This window comes from Peromyscus maniculatus, chromosome X (assembly GCF_049852395.1).
Source record: "Peromyscus maniculatus bairdii isolate BWxNUB_F1_BW_parent chromosome X, HU_Pman_BW_mat_3.1, whole genome shotgun sequence".
Taxonomy (NCBI): Eukaryota; Metazoa; Chordata; class Mammalia; order Rodentia; family Cricetidae; genus Peromyscus; species Peromyscus maniculatus.
The window spans coordinates 136,411,228-136,431,671 of NC_134875.1; the positions used below are offsets into that span (position 1 = coordinate 136,411,228).

The window sequence follows — 20,444 nt, forward strand, 5'->3', positions numbered from 1 at the left end:
GGAGGACAAGGTCAAGGAAATAGTACATTCAAATATTAATAGAGAAAACAAGTAAGTGTGTTAAGTCTAATAAAAGATGAATAGCAACACTTGGTTCAGAAAGTAGTCTGAGATAAGTCTCTTCAATGAGCTTTATAAGAATGGAATGGCCTTAGTGTCATAAAGATGGTTAGGAAGCTATAAGGAATGATATTATTTTATATTTACCTAATAGTACATATAATACATATAAGTATATAGTTTCAGTGGACTTATGCCATTTGGGGTGATTATAGTCTCTGGAGCCAAAGAATATCTAACAAAACCCCCAGGACCAGGCATGAGAAACCTTTTATATTTTAGTCAGGAAAGTCCAAGGGATTCCTAAAACAATATAAGCCATTGCTGTTGCCCTTGGTGGCCTCCCAGAGCCAAGTCCCTATTACTGAAGATATCACACATTTTGGACAGAAGACTTAGATGAATGCAGCTGGACCTGACCCAAAGTCTCCTGCCTGAGGACTAGCTCTCATAGTATTTGAAGTGGCTATACATGCTACAAACAGAGGAAAGCATTAAATAGTCCTCAGCTGTAATGCCTATGAACCACAACAAATGATCAGCATGGCAAGATAGTCCTAAAGGTCAAGTAGTGGCACTTACATCTTGGCATTAAGCAACAGTTGTATATAATTGGACTTACAGTCTGCTCAACAAGAAAGAAATAATGCTTGGTACTCTAAACCAAGCAAACTATCCAATGCTACTGAGGCCACAGATCTCAGGGGAGAACCTACCACTGCAGCTTTCTCAAACCCATATAATTCCTAACTGCATTTTAAATACTTAACCTTATGCCCACACTTATATAAGTGTGGCTAGCTCTCACCTCTCAGCAAAGTAGCTTGCTTTTGAAGCAGATAGAGATCACTACAAAAAAACCCATAACTAGTCAGAATGCAGAGAACTGATCATGGAGTGCTCAGCCTCAACTGATACATCTGCAACACAAGCCCTGCTCCTAAGATTCAGGAAACATCACAGAGGAGGAGATACAAAAAAGTAGGAGCCAGACGACCAGGAAGTCTGCTGTGAGATTGTGCCTTCTAGACATGACAGAGTAGATGCACCCAGGAAATCTCAACAAGCTGCTTAAAGATGACGTGAACAATGACAATACCAGTTCACATACCAAAAAGTCTTTAAAAGGGCCTCAAGGCCATAACTGGATATTAATGGGAGAAGAGGCTTCCCTTTATAGCTTGTAGGGGAGCTTCAGTAAGAGTGAGAGGGAGAGAAAGAGGGAGGCAGGAGGGAAGGATGTGGGGAGAGAGACAAAGACAGACAGACAGACAGACAGACAGAATGAGAATGAAGATGCTGCCATGAGAGGGATGGTGGAGGGAGACCCGAAGACCTCTGGACCAAATTCCAAGCACTCTCCTTGAGGAGTCTCAGACCAACAGCTAGAAAATAGGAAAGGCCATACTTTTTTAACCTTTTAGGAGTATTGAGAAGTTTTACATCACATGATTTAGCAAAGCATACATGGCAAGGAGCATGGAGGAGACACCATAGATTGAGAGCTTCCAAGTTACCACACACTCATGCTCAGAGAGAGATACAGAGAGGCACGGCCCGATTTAGGCTGAGGATCTGGCCTAAAAGTGTAGGCTAACATTCAACAAAACGAGCAGGACCATAATAGCTAATGTCAATACAAAAATCAAAGCTCTCATCTTTATTTTCTTAATTAATTTATTTTCATTTTCTGTGCATTAGTGTTTTGCCTGCATGTAGGTCTGTGTGAGTGGGTGTCAGGTCTCCTGCAACTGGAGTTACAGAGACAGTTGTGAGCTGCCATGTGGTTGCTGGAAATTGAACCGGAATCCTCTGGAAGAGCAGCCAGTGCCCTTAATTGCTGGGCCATCTCTCCAGCACACCACAGCTCTCACCTTTAAAGAGAATGGGGGCTAGTTTATTCTGGAGCCATTTTGAGTGACCTATCCACGGCCTTGGAACACAGATTTAAGTTACCCCAAAATTTCATGTTAGAATGTGGAAGCAGTTTCATGAAGTTTTATAGTATTGCCGAACAAAGAAAGTCACAAAGCAAGACAAACTTAAAATACATTGATGGGTACATCAGAGAGGCAATTATAGAGAGCTGCAGCTTATGGGTTCGTAGAAGCCAGTAGTCTGCTAACTTAGTAGATCCTCAAAGGCTTTTCACTATTAGTCACAAAATGTTCATTCAGACAGAGATGGGCAAGGAATGGCTGCAGTGGAGGGCTAGAATTAGCCCAAGGCAAGATAATTAGTGTGTGGATCTGCAGCATTCCAGTCTCTTCACAGCACTGACATTCTAATCATTTAGTCTCTGCAGACACAGCTTCCTTTCAGGAGGAGTTCTCTCAGTTTTCCAATTATCATATTTTGTGCTTGCAAGGAGCTATGTATTATTTATATAATAAAATATCATTATATAAATATGTTTTACTTATATAATATTATAATGCCCATTTATAGCCAGGAAGCTCATTCCTAGGGTCTGATGCAGATGAGGCCCAGAAATGAGAACAATTAACAGTCTTCAGGAGAGCTGCCCTCTGTCTGCTGGGAATTGAACCCAGGTCCTCTGGAAAAACAGCCAGTGCTTTTAACTGCTGAGCCATCTCTCCAGTCCTTGCTCTGTCTTTTTTTTTTTAGTTGATGAAATCATCTGATTTTCTTTATCCTTTGAGGAAGACACTGACTAATTTTGAATTTTAATTATCATAGTTAAGTCTTTTATAATACTATGTATTGTTTATATAATAGACTTAACTTTATAAACAGATTTAAATATATTTCTCCATTTAAAAAGATTAATAATCAATATTTAGTTTAGTAGGCATATTCTAAATAGGCATAACTCTCTAAACAAAAATTTTTTTTTAATAATTTTTTCCTCTGTTTTTTGAGACAAGGTTTCTATGTGTCACAGTCCTGGCTGTCCTGGAACTCACTCTGTAGACCAGGCTGGCCTCGAACTTACCTGCCTGCCTCTGCCTCCTGAATGCTGGGATTAATGAATGATCAACTAAGCAAAAAAAATGAAAGGCTTTGTGAGTGGAATAAAAGTCATTAAATATCCATTTAGTGAAAGGATAAACAAAAATGTTGTTGAGACAGGGTTTCTCTGTGTAGCTTTGCGCGTATTCCCGGAACTGACTTTGGAGACCAGACTGGCCTCCGAACCCACAGAGATCCGCCTAGCCTTTGCCTCCCAAGTGCTGGGATTAAAGGCGTGCGCCACCATCACCCGGCCAGTCTCATGTTTTGTTTTAAGGTTTTTGTGAAACATTACTAAGAACAAATTAATACTTGAGAAAATACTGTTGTAAAGAATCAAGCATTAATTTTATCTCAAAGTATTGAACAAACTTTAATCTTTATAATGTTTATATTATTTTTTAACCTAATTACAACCATATTTATTTTTTAAACTATACTTTTACAACATACTGTAATCTTAAGTACTATTATTACCACAAAATTTAGAAAACATTTTTAATGCAGCAATTTTAAGTGAAAGCTCAGAAGGCTGTAACTAAATACAGAAAATATGGTATCTTAGATATTTAACAGTTATAAATACAAGTAAAGTATATTAATAGTTTTTGTTTTGTTAGCCAAATTTAAGTTGAACATTTGTTAAATATCTAAGCCATTATAACAAATGCCTCCATTTGTTTTTTTGTTGGGATAAAAGCCTTTACTTTTATTAGTGTTTATGAGGCATCAAAAGTAGGATGTGGCATCCAGACTGGGATAAAGTTTGGCATTTATGACTTATTCCTGTTCTTCAATAAAAAAACATGAATCATTTTAAAAATATATAATTATGATAGAACACAATAAGGGGATCTGTAAGCTCTAAGATGTCTGTATAAACCTCAAAAGTAGGTTTTTAAAGTGACAATTAAAAAAATACTTAGGGTTTTCTCTTCTTGGCTACAATAAAGATTCTGAAAAACCATTTGCTCATTTGTTTTTAAAGAGGCCATAGTGGTTAAACCAGCCTCTCAAAATCTTGAAAATCTTTGTATTTTTATATGCAGTCATATATAGGGAAAAATGTCTAAAACCACAAACATTATCCTCTTAATCTTTGGAATAAAGAGTTTATGATCTATTCCCATAGGAAAAACAATCCTGGAGTAGGAGTAATTGACTCTTAATTTACATCTTCAAGCAGTAGAGACTATGCAGTAGATCCACAACTGGGATGGATTGAGGAGATAACATCTTAGCTAGAATTTTATGGTTATGTATTGCTTATCCTTTAAAACAAATAAAAAAATTAAATTAAACAACTGATGGTAATGGTCTTAAAGAAAAAAATTAGGACCAGTAGCCATCTCTATTTGTTTTACCTATGTGGGCACATTGATTAAATATATACTTTTGGTCTTATTTTGCTCCATAAAAGTTTAGTTTCACTATGAGCCAAAAAGAAACTGGCCCAAGTTAATACCTTAAGTTTCCATGAGTACTTAATTATAAGCCAATTAGTTACTAAGCAAATTATGAAAAAAACCAGCTGCATGTAGTCAGTTTATAAATATACATAATTATACATTAAATAATCATTAATGAACCAAGATTTTGAATGTTGTTGTTTTTATTATATTTTCTATAATAATCATTGTGAAAAGGAAACAACTTAGAGAACGTTGGTAAATATATATCTATTAATTTACATATACTCCACCTTTAATAAAATATATTACATTTAACAATTTTATATTAAGAATATTTTGAAGAAATCATGAATTTTATGTTATCAATCATATAATGAGATAAAAATTTATGTAAATATATATCTAGAATCTGTTCTGGGAGGAAGTGCTTATCAAAATCTAAATGTAAAACATCAAAATATTTATGGCTTAATGAAATCTTATGACTCTAACAAATGTTTTATATGAACAATTAGAATTTTAAGGTTTATGAAACATTTAATACATCCAAAGATATAATTGTAATGTGTTTAAGATGTTTAGAGTACCCAAATTTTTAAAGTAGTATTTATCAGGCCTTTTTGTTTGTTTGTTTAGTTTTTTGTTTTTTCAAGAAAGGGTTTCTCTGTGCCACCCTGGTTGTCCTGGAACTCACTCTGTAGACCAGGCTGGCCTCAAACTCACAGAGATCCTCCTGCCTCAGCCTCCTGAGTGCTGGGATTAGACTCGTGGCCCACCTCTGCCCCTGCGATACTGGTACATTTAAAGCAAGTTTTGTAGATGGAGATATTATGAGTTACAGCCAAGATTGATTAAAAAACTTAACCAGTGTTTTGGAGAGGTCATGAGTATCCAATGAATGAGCAGGAAGTCAGAATGGAGACCTAGAAACGGTGAAGGTGAGGAGTGAAGTGAGGAAGGATGGGGACTGGAGATATTGTGTGTCCTGAACCTGTCAGATCAGCACATTTAAGCCTCTTTCTTCCATTTTTAGATAAACAGTTCATTGCTAACTATTTGTACCCTAGTGACCTTTAGCTACAAGTACAGGGTTCTGAGTCTTAGGTCTGTGGAAATGGGTTTAACTAGGTTATCAGTCTGGACTTCACTAGTACACGTTAGCCTGGGTCATAGTCTTTTTTATGCCATTTGAGAGGCCGCGATGCCCCCTGCGAATGTAGTCTAGGGGCAGAGTTCTGGGTTTCCATGTAGAAGACTTAGGTTCGATTCCCTTCACCACCCGATTTCCCTGCTTTTTTTAAGTGTTTTGAGCTTTTTTGTTCCCAAACCCAATGAATCTTATGTATCATTAGCCAATGAACCAAAATACGTCCCTCATCCCATACATATGCAAATATGTCAACCAAAAATGAAATTAATAAAGGATGTGTGAGATTACAGCAGCTAGGGCTGGAGAGACGACTCAGTGGTTAAGAGCACGGGCTGCTCTTCCCAGAGGACCTCAATTCTCAGCACCCACATGACAACTCACAACTGTCTGTAACTCCAGTTCCGGAGGATCTGACACCCCACACAGACATGCATGCAGGTAAAAATACCAATGCACAGAAAATAAAAATAAATAAATCATGTTTAAAATATTACAGCAGCTATTGTTCCTATGGCTACAAATACCCAAATATCCAGTAGTGATGGACCTGGTGATTTCTTCAGTCTTCTCACCTATCTCCACACAGGACCTCACACAGAACATCTACAGAAAACAGACATTTATTGAGGAGGTGATATGTGTCAGGTACTGGACCTAAGCATTACATGGCTTTGCAGAGATGATTGAGGTTCCTCACGTGATCAACACCACCAACGATCAGTTGGGTCACAAGGAGGATTTTTTAGGGGAGTTTTCAAAGTGTTGGGTCCCTCAAAAGGCAGTTTACTGTGGTTTTGAGAACTGTAGGTTCACACAAGGGGACGGTTTTAACCGGTTCTGGGAGTCTTGGGTCTGTGGAAGTGGATCTAGCTACATTCTAAGTCCTGACTTCAGAAGCGGTTAACATACGTCACAGCGGCTTCATAACTCCGTTTAGTCAGTTCTTACCAAGCCCGGTTGTGTGGCCTTAAGGCAGTGTACTAGGATACAGTGCCTGGGTCCTCGGGTTCAACTCCCCCCTCCCCTTTCCCTTTTTCATGAGCCCCGCGCTCTCTCCTGATCTTTTCTTTCCCTCATATTTCACTCTTTTGACCTCAGTATTTGGCTCTCAGAGCCACATGAGAGCAATGGGAGGAAACTGAGGAGAAAAAAACCATACTTTTAGTCCTTACAAGTTTTATCTCGTGTCCCTTTTTTTTGGTTTTGCTTTGGTTTGTGGTTTTTGGCTGGTCTCACACTCATAGAGATCCTCCTGCCTCTGCCTCCCTAGCGCTCAGATTAGAATCCCGCCCCACCACTGCCCATGCACGATACTGGCACTTTTGAAACAAGTTTTGTAGATGGAGATATTATGAGTTACAGCCAAGATTGATTAAAAAAAAAACTTAACCAGTGTTTTGGAGAGGCCATGAATATCCAATGAATGAGCAGGAAGTCAGAATGGAGACCTAGAAACTGTGAAGGTGAGGAGTGAAGTGAGGAAGGACGGGGACTGGAGATACTGTGTGTCCTGAACCTGTCAGATCAGCACATTTAAGTCTCTTTTATTATTATTATTATTATTATTATTTTAGAATTTAAAATTTTCTTCTAGGCATCAGGTGCCCTTGATTAGGGGCCCAAAGGGCTTGGGGATCCCTAGATTCCTGCCCAACACAATCATCTGCAGCATGTCAGGGAAGTATGGCCATGCAAAGTGTTTTGTGAAGTTTTGGTTGGAGGGGATGTTTGTCAGCTGCTCTAGGCAGAAGAGCTATGGGATGGCAATGATGTCTTTGTCCGTCAGGCCCAGTTCCTTCTTTAGGAGGGTGCGGTTCAGGCTAATGCATTTCTCCACATAATCATTCTGCTTTCACAAGTTCTCATCAGCCAGGACTTGAGAGATGGTTCTGGACTCCCTCCCATTAGAAATGAGCTGGTCTGGTCTGACCTCATCAAACAGGTTCGCGTCTCCATAGCCTTCCTTCTGCTTCTGTTCAAACAGCTCGTAGCAGGCACTGGGGCTTAAGTCTCTTTCTTCCATTTTTAGATAAACAGTTCATTGCTAACTATTTGTACCCTAGTGACCTTTAGCTAGAAGTACAGGGTTCTGAGTCTTAGGTCTGGGGAAATGGGTTTAACTAGGTTATCAGTCTTAACTTCACTAGTACGCTTTACCTGGGTCATAGTCTTTTTCATGCCATTTGAGAGGCCGCGATGCCCCATGGGAATGTAGCCTAGGGGCAGAGTTCTGGGTTCCAGTGTAGGAGACCGTAGGTTCGATTCCCAGTGTTCGATTCCCTTCACTGCCTGATTTCCCTGTTTTTCTAAAGTTGTTTTTGAGCTTTTTTGTTCCCAAACCCAATGAATCTTGTGTATCATTAGCCAATGAACCAAAATGCGTCCCTCATCCCATATATATGCAAAAATGTCAACCAAAAATAAAATTAATAAAGCAGCTAGGGCTGGAGAGATGACTCAGTGGTTAAGAGCACGGGCTGCTCTTCCCAGAGGACCTCAATTCCCAGCACCCACATGACAACTCACAACTGTCTGTAACTACAGTTCTGGAGGATCTGACACCTCACACAGACATGCATGCAGGCAAAAATACCAATGCACAGAAAATAAAAATAAATAAATCATGTTTAAAATATTACAGCAGCTATATGGCTACAAATACCCAAATATCCAGTAGTGACTGACCGGGTGATTTCTTCAGTCTTCTCACCTATCTCCACACAGGACCTCACACAGAACATCTACAGAAAACAGACATTTATTGAGGAGGTGATATGTGTCAGGTACTGGACCTAAGCATTACATGGCTTTGCAGAGATGATTGACGTCCCTCACGTGATCAACACCACCAACGGTCAGTTGGGTCATAGGAGGATTTTTAGGGGAGTTCTCAAAGTGTTTGGTCCCTTAAAAGGCAGTTTACTGTGGTTTTGAGAACTGTGGGTTCACGAAAGGGGGCCGTTTAAACCGGTTGTGAGAGTCTTGGATCTGCGGAAGAGGATCTAACTGTATTGTTAATCCTGACTTTAGTAAACATACGTCACAGTAGCTTCATAAGGCCGTTTAGGCAGCATTTGCGTAGCCTGAGTGTGGTCTTGCGGCAAAGTACTGGCCTACATTGCCTGAGTCCTCGGGTTCAATTCCCCCTTCCCCTTTCCCTTTTTCATGAGCCCCGCTCTCTCCCGATCTTTTCTTTCCCTCACATTTCACTCCTCTGACCTCAGTATTTGGTTCTCTGAGCCACATGAGAGGGATGGGAGGAAATTGGGGAGAAAAAGCCATACTTTTAGTCCTTACAAGTTTTATCTCATGTCACCGTTTTTTGTTTTGTTTTTGGTTTTTGGATTTTTGGTTTTTCAAGACAGAGTTTCTCTGTGTAGCCCTGGCTGTCCTGGAACTCGCTTTGTAGATCAGGCTGGTCTCACACTCATAGAGATCCTCCTGCCTCTGCCTCCCTAGCGCTCAGATTAGAATCCCACCCCACCACTGTCCATGCACGATACTGGCACATTTAAAACAAGTTTGGTAGATGGAGATATTATGAGTTACAGCCAAGATTGATTTAAAAAAAATTCACCAGTGGTTTGGAGAGGCCATGAGTATCCAATGAATGAGCAGGAAGTCAGAATGGAGACCTAGAAACTGTGAAGGTGAGGAGTGAAGTGAGGAAGGACGGGGACTGGAGATATTGTGTGTCCTGAACCTGTCAGATCAGCACATTTAAGCCTCTTTCTTCCATTTTTAGATAAACAGTTCATTGCTAACTATTTGTACCCTGGTGACCTTTAGCTAGAAGTACAGGATTCTGAGTCTTAGGTCTGTGGAAATGGGCTTAACTAGGTTATCAGCCTGGACTTCACTAGTCCTCTTTAGCCTGGGTCATAGTCTTTTTTATGCCATTTGAGAAGCCGCGACGCCCCCTGCGAATGTAGCCTAGGGGCAGAGTTCTGGGTTTCCATGTAGAAGACTTAGGTTCGATTCCCTTCACCACCCGATTTCCCTGCTTTTCTTAAGTTGTTTTTGAGCTTTTTTGTTCCCAAACCCAATGAATCTTATATATCATTAGCCAATGAACCAAAATACGTCCCTCATCCCATATATATGCAAATATGTCAACCAAAAATGAAATTAATAAAGGATGCGTGAGATTACAGCAGCTAGGGCTGGAGAGATGACTCAGTGGTTAAGAGCACGGGCTGCTCTTCCCAGAGGACCTCAATTCTCAGCACCCACATGACAACTCACAACTGTCTGTAACTCCAGTTCTGGAGGATCCAACACCCCACACAGACATGCATGCAGGGAAAAATACCCATGCACATCAACTAGAAATAAATAAATCATGTTTAAAATATTACAGCAGCTGGTGTTCCTATGGCTACAAATATCTGGTAGTGAGTTACCGGGTGATTTCTTCAGTCTTCTCACCTATCTCCACACAGGACCTTACACAGAACATCTACAGAATACAGACATTTATTGAGGAGGTGATATGTGTCAGGTACGGGACCTAAGCATTACATGGCTTTGCAGAGATGATTGACGTTCCTCATTGATCAACACCACCAACGGTCAGTTGGGTCATAGGAGGATTTTTAGGGGAGGTCTCAAAGTGTTGGGTCCCTTAAAGGGCAGTTTACTGTGGTTTTGAGAACTGCGGGTTCATACAAGAGGGCGGTTTTAACCGGTTCTGAGAGTCTTGGGTCCGTGGAAGTGGATCTAGCTACATTCTAAGTCCTGACTTCCGGAGTCGTTACCATACTTCACAGCAGCTTCATAAGCCCGTTTAGTCAGAGTCTGTTAATGCCTGAGAGTAGCCTTAGGGTACCGTACTGGGATACAGTGCCTGAGTCCTCGGGTTCAACTCCCCCTTTCCCTTTTTCATGAGCCCTGCTCTCTCCTGATCTTTTCTTTCCCTCACATTTCACTCCTCTGACCTCAGTATTTGGTTCTCTGAGCCACGTGAGAGGGATGGGAGGAAATTGAGGAGAAAAAGCCATACTTTTAGTCCTTACAAGTTTTATCTCATGTCACCGTTTTTTTTTTTGTTTTTGGTTTTTGGATTTTTGGTTTTTCAAGACAGAGTTTCTCTGTGTAGCCCTGGCTGTCCTGGAACTCGCTTTGTAGATCAGGCTGGTCTCACACTCATAGAGATCCTCCTGCCTCTGCCTCCCTAGCGCTCAGATTAGAATCCCACCCCACCACTGTCCATGCACGATACTGGCACATTTAAAACAAGTTTCGTAGATGGAGAGATTATGAGTTACAGCCAAGATTGATTAAAAAAAAATCCTTAACCAGTGGTTTGGAGAGGCCATGAGTATCCAATGAATGAGCAGGAAGTCAGAATGGAGACCTAGAAACTGTGAAGGTGAGGAGTGAAGTGAGGAAGGACGGGGACTGGAGATATTGTGTGTCCTGAACCTGTCAGATCAGCACATTTAAACCTCTTTCTTCTGTTTTTAGATAAACAGTTCATTGCTAACTATTTGCACCCTAGTGACCTTTAGCTAGAAGTACAGGGTTCTGAGTCTTAGGTCTGTGGAAATGGGTTTAGCTAGGTTATCAGTCTGGACTTCACTAGTCCTCTTTAGCCTGGGTCATAGTCTTTTTTATGCCATTTGAGAAGCCACGATGCCCCCTGTGAATATAGCCTAGGGGCAGAGTTCTGGGTTTCCATGTAGAAGACTTAGGTTCGATTCCCAGTGTTCGATTCCCTTCACTGCCTGATTTCCCTGCTTTTCTTAAGTTGTTTTTGAGCTTTTTTGTTCCCAAACCCAATGAATCTTATGTATCATTAGACAATGAACCAAAATACGTCCCTCATCCCATATATATGCAAATATGTCAACCAAAAATAAAATTAATAAAGGATGTGTGAGATTACAGCAGCTAGGGCTGGAGAGATGACTCAGTGGTTAAGAGCACGAGCTGCTCTTCCCAGAGGACCTCAATTCCCAGCACCCACATGACAACTCACAACTGTTTGTAACTCCAGTTCCGGAGGATCTGACACCTCACACAGACATGCATGCAGGCAAAAATACCAATGCACAGAAAATAAAAATAAATAAATCATGTTTAAAATATTACAGCAACTATTGTTCCTATGGCTACAAATACCCAAATATCTGGTAGTGACTGACCAGGTGATTTCTTCAGTCTTCTCACCTATCTCCACACAGGACCTTACACAGAACATCTACAGAATACAGACATTTATTGAAGAGGTGATATGTGTCAGGTACTGGACCTAAGCATTACATGGCTTTGCAGAGATGATTGATGTTCCTCACGTGATCAACACCACCAACGATCAGTTGGGTCACAAGGAGGATTTTTTAGGGGAGTTTTCAAAGTGTTGGGTCCCTCAAAAGGCAGTTTACTGTGGTTTTGAGAACTGTAGGTTCACACAAGGGGACAGTTTTAACCGGTTCTGGGAGTCTTGGGTCTGTGGAAGTGGATCTAGCTACATTCTAAGTCCTGACTTCAGAAGCGGTTAACATACGTCACAGCGGCTTCATAACTCCGTTTAGTCAGCTTTTACTAAGCCCGGTTGTGTGGCCTTAAGGCAGTGTACTAGGATACAGTGCCTGGGTCCTCGGGTTCAACTCCCCCTTCCTCTTTCCCTTTTTCATGAGCCCCGCGCTCTCCTGATCTTTTCTTTCCCTCATATTTCACTCCTCTGACCTCAGTATTTGGCTCTCAGAGCCACATGAGAGCAATGGGAGGAAACTGAGGAGAAAAAGCCATACTTTTAGTCCTTACAAGTTTTATCTCATGTCACCGTTTTTTGTTTTGTTTTTGTTTTGGTTTTGGTTTTTCAAGACAGGATTTCTCTGTGTAGCCCTGGCTGTCCTGGAACTGGGTCTGTAGACCAGGCTGGTCTCAAACTCATAGAGATCCTCCTGCCTCTGCCTCCAGAGTGCTGGGATTAAAAGTGTGTACCACCACCCATCCATCAGGTCTTAATAAATGACCACAATATTTAAGTTTGTGATTCTGCATGTACATTTTAGTTGGTTATGTCTCAAAACTAATAATAATAATTGTAGTATATCACAAAAATGAGTTAAAAAAGAACTGGAGTGATCATAGTTTATTTTTTAAAAACTTTTTGACAAAAAACATGAAAACAACCAAAACCATATAAACACAATTAACATAGACACATATGACACAATTACATGAAATTAGGTGAATCCAGTTGAGAAAAAAAAGTGTTAGAAAGTTTATTATTTTTTTTCAAATTTAACTTTTTATTGATTCTTTGTGGATTTCACATCATGCATCTCAATCCTACTCATCTTCCCATCTCTTTCCATCTACCCTCTACCCTTGCTAACTCCCCAGTACAAAACAAGATAACATTTTAAAGAAAAGAGAAAAAAAAAAGAAAAATCTCATTGTGGAAGCTGTAGTGTGACACAGTAAGTCACATAGTCCTTTAGTCCATATATTGTTACTTGCAAGTTTTCCTTGCATTGAGTCATTGGTCTGGTTTGAGATCTTTCATCAATACTGGGCCCTCACTGGGCCTCACTGGGACTCCTCTTGGATATTCTGTTGTTTTCCTGTGTCACGGAGATCATGTAACTTTGGGTCTGCAGGACCAACCTCTTCACATGCTTCAGCAGATCATAGATAGGGTGGGCCAACTCATAGTTCTGTTTCTGGGTGTGGATGGTTACTGAGTTAATCAACTCACCAGCTTTTTCCTTCATCATCAACACCAGGGTGAACTCTCCAGTACTGCCCCAGCTAGCTCACCCTATGTAGTGAGCAGCAAGAGGTGGGCTCATTTTCCTGTTCTCATGTCCTTGGAATCACTACCAGGCCAGCTCTACTATGTTGTGTAGTCGAGGTATAGGGGCCACTTTCTCTAGTGCTCCAGGGCCAGCTCTCTCACCCTAGTGACCTCAGGGACTGCTCTCCCACCTATCACAGGTCTCAAGGGGTATAGGGGGCTTCTCTCTCTTGCCCACACCACCATATGATAGATGGGGGGGCAGAGCTGACAGGAGGCAGGACCAGCTTTCCCACTCTGATGTCCTCCGGGCCAACCCACCCATGCCCCACCAACAGGGTCATCTTTGTCATGCTGCCCAGGTGAGGTACAGGACCCGCTTGCTCTCTCCAGTGCTCCCTAGTGTTGCAGCCAGTGAGGGGTGGATCCAACTCTTTGCAGCTCTTGGTCTTCAGTGGTAACAGGAGCCAAGGACATCAACACAGACCACAGCTGCAGGAGAGCCATAGGTACAGACATGACCCTTGGCTTCAGCTCAGTCCTGAACAGCACCATGGCCCCTGCTCTCTCTCTCTCTCTCTCTCTCTCTCTCTCTCTCTCTCTCTCTCTCTCTCTCTCTCTCTCTCTCTCTCTCCCCATACCCCATACTGTGTTTTCTCTCCCAGGCCCAGGGCAGAGAGCCTTGGAATGAATGTCATGTGGATCTTTGTCTCCTGCTCAGTCTTACTGGTGCTGTGCAGGTTCCTGTCTTCTGTTCTGGGCCACAATATGAAACTTCAAACAAAAGTCATTATCTAGATATCTGGACTGGTGAGATGATTCTGCTGAGAGAGCATAATGGTGCTGACAGTCTGGTGCCAGCACTCGTGGGTGAATTCTTCCTGTCCCAAGTCTAGGGACTTGGGGCTGAGCTGTGCTGGTCCTCCAGAGTCTGCCAGGGCTAGAAAACTTATCTTTATTTCTTTAAGATGTGAGAAAAGATTAGTAACACAAAAGATCAATTAAAAGAGTCAAATTAAAAGTGGGAAGTACAGGGGAGGAAGCAGAGAGCTAGGGAGGCCCACGGAGATCCACAAAGATACCCCCTCAAAAGACTGCTGGCAATGGTCGCGAGACGGCAGGAACTGACCTACTCTGGTGATGGGATGGCCAGACACCCAAATAGTGGTGCCATAAACCCCATCCAAGGACTGAGGAATCTGAAGGCAGACATCCACGGCTGGGCCCCTGGTGGAGCACTGGGAGTCTAATTAGTGAGTAAGAAGAGGATTTATATGAGCGAGAATTGTTGAAGCCAAGGTTGGATAAAGCACCGGGACAAATAACCAAATGAATGGAAGCACAGGATCTATGAACCAAAGGCTGAGGGGCCCCCAACTGGATCAGGCCACCTGAACGGGTGAGACAGTCAGTTGGCTTGATCTGTTTGGGAGGCAGCTGTGCATTGGTGCCAGGTCCTGGGCTCGTTGCATGAGTTGGCTGTTTGAATCCTGGGACTTATGCAGGGACACTTGGCTCGGTCTGGGAGGGGGGAATGGACCTGCCTGGACTGAGTCTACCAGGTCAACCCCGGTCCTCGGGGGAGACCTTGATCTGGAGGAGGTGGGAATGGGGGGTGGGCTGGGGGGAGGGGTGGGCGAGAGGGGGAGAACAGGGGATTCTGTGGCTATTATGTTGAACTGAATGGTGTTGTAAAATAATAATAATAATAATAATAAAAAAACAAAAAAAAAAGTGGGAAGTACAAAAAGATTTCTTTAATGACGTCACATTGGGAAGAGGGAAAAAGTTATTCAGAACCTCCCCAAGTCTATCTTTAGGGCCTTGAAGTAAGATCAAATTTTAAACAGAGGGCCAAGGATATGCACATCCAAGCAGTCCTGGTAAAGGTGTGGTGATGCCCACCACTGACTCATCACCATCATCATCTAGGTTTTAGTCTCATCCAGCAAGGCAGTTTGATAAGTTTCCAGAACCGTTTGAAATTCTTTCAGGGAACCATGTTAACCCTCTAGCTGGTACCCCTTCCTTTTGCCAGCATGAGACTCCTGGGGAGACACCTATAACCTTTAAAGTCCATTCTTTTAAGAGTCAGATAGTCAGAAAAGTCATGCTTTACTACATATGATCCAGGAGCAGAGTATGGATGGGTCTAGGAAATGTCTATTTCTGGTGTCAGTGTAATTTAAATATTTAGTGCATTTTTGGTGACAAAAACAGAAGCAAAGGAACATACCCCCAATTTAACAGGATCAATAAATCAAATGACAGACAGAGAAACTTACCTTGAATACAAGTCCAAGCAAAAATGGCCAGGATTGATTTGAGGGGACACAGACATAGCTTCATGCTATCATCTTTACCAGCCTGGGGAGATCTTCAAAGCTCTGGGAACTTCCATTCAGGACAAATGGAGATTTTTTATTTGTTTTTAATGCTGGAATGAATTTGAAAACAGGATTATATATTAAAGACATTTTTAAATGGAAGCATCAGAGTTAAATGGAGGACAAAAGCTGTTCAAGGAAAACTAAGTCAGATATAAAGAACTACAGTCAAAGAGATGAACAGGGAGTTATTTGAGAATTTATCTTGAGTTTTGATATAAACTCTAAAAATATTTTTAATTAATTTTAAGATATAATTTAACTAACATTTGGCTTTTTTGAAGAGTTATTTTTATTATGAATTACCAATTTTAAGCTTTCCCTTTTTCAGATCATTTTACATTTTAATTAAAGCAGGCCACCTATTTGATTTTTAAAAATTGTATTGGCCAGGTCCTTGTTAAGCACACAAGATAAACCAGTTTGGAGGTAGAAATATTTCCCTCCATTTTTTTCAAATATTTACAAGTCAGTATTTATCACACATAAAGCTAGCTAGAGTACCAGAAGGTGGTTTATTTCCCAACATTTTTTTCCCTTTTGGAAACCTTGTTCCTCATATTTATATATAATTCTTTTGTTTCTGAAAAAACTACCTGAATACATGTGTTTTGGGTCAGTTTTAGGTGCTGTTAACTCCACTAATTGAGAAAAAGACCAACACCACAGTTTAAAGTCAATTTTGAAGCATGTTTTTTTTTTTTTTTTTTTGGTTTTTCAAGACAGGGTTTCTCTGTGTAGCTTTGTTCCTTTCCTGGAACTCACTCTGTAGCCCAGGCTGGCCTCAAACTCACAGAGATCTGCCAGCCTCTGCCTCCCCAGTGCTGGGATTAAAGGCATGCATCACCACTGCCCAGCAAAGCAAGTCTTATTAAATACTGGCCAGGTGGATGGGCTCTGGCCAGGTCCGTACCCAGGTTCCTGGGAAAATGGCTCAGAACACGAAGCAGCTTAAGAAGGAAAACCCACAATTCATTGCATTTTCTGTCAGGTCCAATCAGGAGCAAGCACACATCTTGATATACCTCCAGCCTGTGAACCTCCTGCCCACATGTGATCATCTGGTGCAGAAGGGTCAAACTAACTTGTTTAGGGGAATAAAAACATGGGGCTTGTTATTTCCCATAAACAATAGTCTCCAGCATTTCAGGAAATGTTTATCCTTGGGCAAGGGGCTTGCAGATCAGAGGCATTTTTGTTTCATGGATCTCTTTGGCATAGTAATTAAAACTTAAACTGCAACTTTGGCTTTCACAGTGCTACTTTTGGAATCAACATTCTCAGCTTTTACCCTGAAACCTTTCTGAATCTCAGAGTTATCCTGGACATTTTACGCAAACATGATGGTCCTTAAGAAACTAGGTGACCAATATTTCAAAACACATTCAAAATCAAGAGAAAGAAATGGACATCTGTATTAGTCAGGAGTCTCTAGAACAGAAGTAACAGAGTGAGAGCACGTGCGCACAAAGTGGGTTTATTAGAGTGGTTTACAGACTGTGGTCCAGCTAGTCCAACAATGACTATGGGAATGTCCAGGAACCCAGCAGTTATTAGTCCACAAGGCTGGATGTCTCAGCTGGTCTTCACTATACATCTGAATACCCAAGAAGTAGACTCTAGTGCCAGTGAAGGGAGATTGGGGGCAAGCAGGCAAAGAGCAAAAGCTTTCTTCCATGTCCTTTGTCTAGGCTGCCATGAGGAGGTATGGCCCAGATTTAGGGAAGGTCTTCAGACCTCAAATGATCTAATTAACTATGAATCCCTCACAGATGTGCCCAGTGACTTGGGTTTTTAGTTAATTCCAGGTGTAGTCAAGTTGACAACCAAGATTAGCCATCACAAAAATACTTAGAACCCTAAACAGGCATGACGAGAGAAGAATTTACTCATGGTAGATGTTGTACAGTGCTTTTTCTTCCAGGAAAAAATAGATGCCATCCTGGACTTTTCCCTGATAACCATGACAACTGGAGTAAAACAAAACAGTGGTGGCCAGGTCAACTGTAATGAACTATTGATACTCCCGAGGGAGGGCCAATAGCCTGTCACCTGGAATTCTAGATATTACTCACTCCCCTACCTGAGAGTGACTTTAGGAGATGTTACACTATGTAGAAAGTGGAATGTTAATTGAAAAGGGACTCCATGATGTAGGTCCCAAGAGGTCACCATCCAGGATGGAGTAGGACTTTGCAGTGATTCTGTTGTTTGGGTGTAACCTATGGTAAGTAACATCTCACCTATGGTCTATAAACAAGCACAATAAACTCATTGCTGTCACTGAATTGGATTTTGATAATATCATACTTTTGGTCTATTGTTGGTGCTGGTCAAGAATGCAGAGACATTTGTTTGTGTCTTCCCAATAAGTTATGAAAACACATTTAACTCAAGATGTCAAAAATACAAAATAAAGACATTATGTTAAAACCTATAGTGGAAAATACTAACTCACTAAAGTGAAGACAGAAGAATAATATCAGATATTTCATCAGTAACCCCAAAAGTCAGAAAAGCATGCAACAATATAATTTAAGCTACGAAAAGTAAATCATTTCCAACCAACATTGCTATATGAGGCAAAGCTATCATTTAAAACAGAAAGAGATACAATAACATTCCCCAAACAAGCATAAACTAAAAGATTTTATGACCACCAACCCAACACTGAAGAAGACACTCAAAGGAAAATATGTTGCTCAACATAGTAAAACAGCAAACCCTTAATATTCATAGAAGAAAAAGAAAGCCAACACTAATCCAACTGAACAGAAAAGGAAACTCACAAAATTATAGGAATTAGGAAATATATGTAAACATTTACCACATATGTGAATGTTCTTGACTCGCCAATGAAGAGCACCAATTTCTAAGCAAGGACGAAGTATCAACGAAGAAATAGAAATACCGAGTTAGAAAACACAGTCCAGTTAACTACCTGTTGTCTCCAAGGAACACACTGCACTAGCAAAGAGACCTGCAGACTGAGAATGAAAGAAGAGAAGTCAACCTATCATGCAAATGGAAGCCCCAAACAAGCTGGTATAGCTATTGTGATATCTGGTATCAAATAAGGGAACTATATATAAATAAAAGGGATAATTAATGCATAAAGAATACACAACAATTGTAAATACATATGCAGAAAATATTGAGGCTCCCGATTTCATAAAGCAAACACTAATGCACACAAAATGTGATAGGACCTGTTATAAGAAAAGTGGGCAATTTCAAAACCCCATTTTCAAATGATACAGAGAAGATTAGCATGGCCCCTGCGCAAGGATGATATGCAAATTCAAAACCTCATTTTCATCTTTAGATGGGTCATCCAAACTAAAAAATCAATCAGGAAACTATGGAGTTAAACTATACAATAGATCAAATGGACTTAACAGAGACTATTCCATCCATTAGAAACTCTTGGAACCATCTCTAAAATAGATCTCACTTGAGGACAGAAAGTATGTCTTCACAAATAAAAAAGGATAAAAATCGCTGTTTTTTTTTAAAGATTTATTTATGTATTATGTATACAATGTTCTGCCTGCATGTGTGCCTGCAGGCCAGAAGAGGGCACCAAATCTCATTATAGATGGTTGTGAGCCACCCTGTGGTTGCTGGGAATTGAACTCAGAACCTTTGGAAGAGCAGCCAGTGCCCTTAACCTCTGAGCCATCTCTCCAGCCCGCTGCATTTTATCATATCAATTTCAAGGTAAGTCAAAGAAAGGACACAAATACATAGAGACCAAATAGTAAACTCTTGAATGACCTTTCAGCTCATTGAAGAAATCAGGGAGAAAAACTTAAAAATTCCTAGAACCAAGGGAAAATCAAATCTCAACTTACTACAACCTCTGAGATTCAGATAAGGCAGTTCTAAGAGGAAAGTTTGCAAGATAGATCTCACATAAATAGTCTAATAATGAATCTTACAATCTTAGAAAAAGGAACAAGACTGACCATAAAGCATTGGGTAGAAATCACATGAGAGATATGAAAAAGCCCTTGACAAAGTTCAACATTCCTTCATGATACAAATCCCAAAGGAACATACTTTCAACATACAATTGCTTTTATATGGCAAACCTAGAGTGACTATTATACTAACTAGGAAAAAACTCAAAGCACTTCTCCTAAAATCATGAATGAGATGAAGAAGAATACCACTCTTATTCAATATAATCCTCAAAATCTTCAGTAGAGAAATAAGACAGAAATAAATAAAAGAGACAGTAATAGGAAAGCAAGAAGTCAATTATCCCTATTTGCAGACAACATGATCCTATAATTAAGACCCTTAATGGTCAACCCAAGCTTCCTATCTGGTAAACTCTATCATCAAAAACATTGAAGAAGACGCTAGAAGATGGAAAGGATTCCCATTTCACTCCTTGTCAGAATTAATATTGTGAAATAGACTACCAAAAGTCTTAGAGATTCAAACCAACCCACATCAAAATGCTAATGATATTATCTCCACATAATTCCAAAAAGCAAATCCAAACTTCACACGAAAGCACAAAAGGCCTTGAACATCCGAAGAAAACCTAAGCACCAAGAACAATGCTGAAAGTATCATAATACATAATGTTAATACACTGGAGCCAAATGTGCAAAACCAGTGACATGGAATACAGAACCAAGAAATAAACCCATACAGTTACCGTCACCTAGTCTTCGACAAAGATGTTGAAAATATACACGAGC

At 40.6% G+C, this 20,444-nt stretch overlaps 1 non-coding gene across 1 annotated transcript; it reads left to right on the forward strand.

Moving 5' to 3' along the window:
• Window positions 1–18,947: 18,947 nt before the first annotated feature.
• On the forward strand, window positions 18,948–19,052 carry LOC121825895 (U6 spliceosomal RNA). Its single transcript, XR_006068267.1, has one exon. It is a non-coding gene; the product is annotated as a U6 spliceosomal RNA (small nuclear RNA).
• Window positions 19,053–20,444: the final 1,392 nt, after the last annotated feature.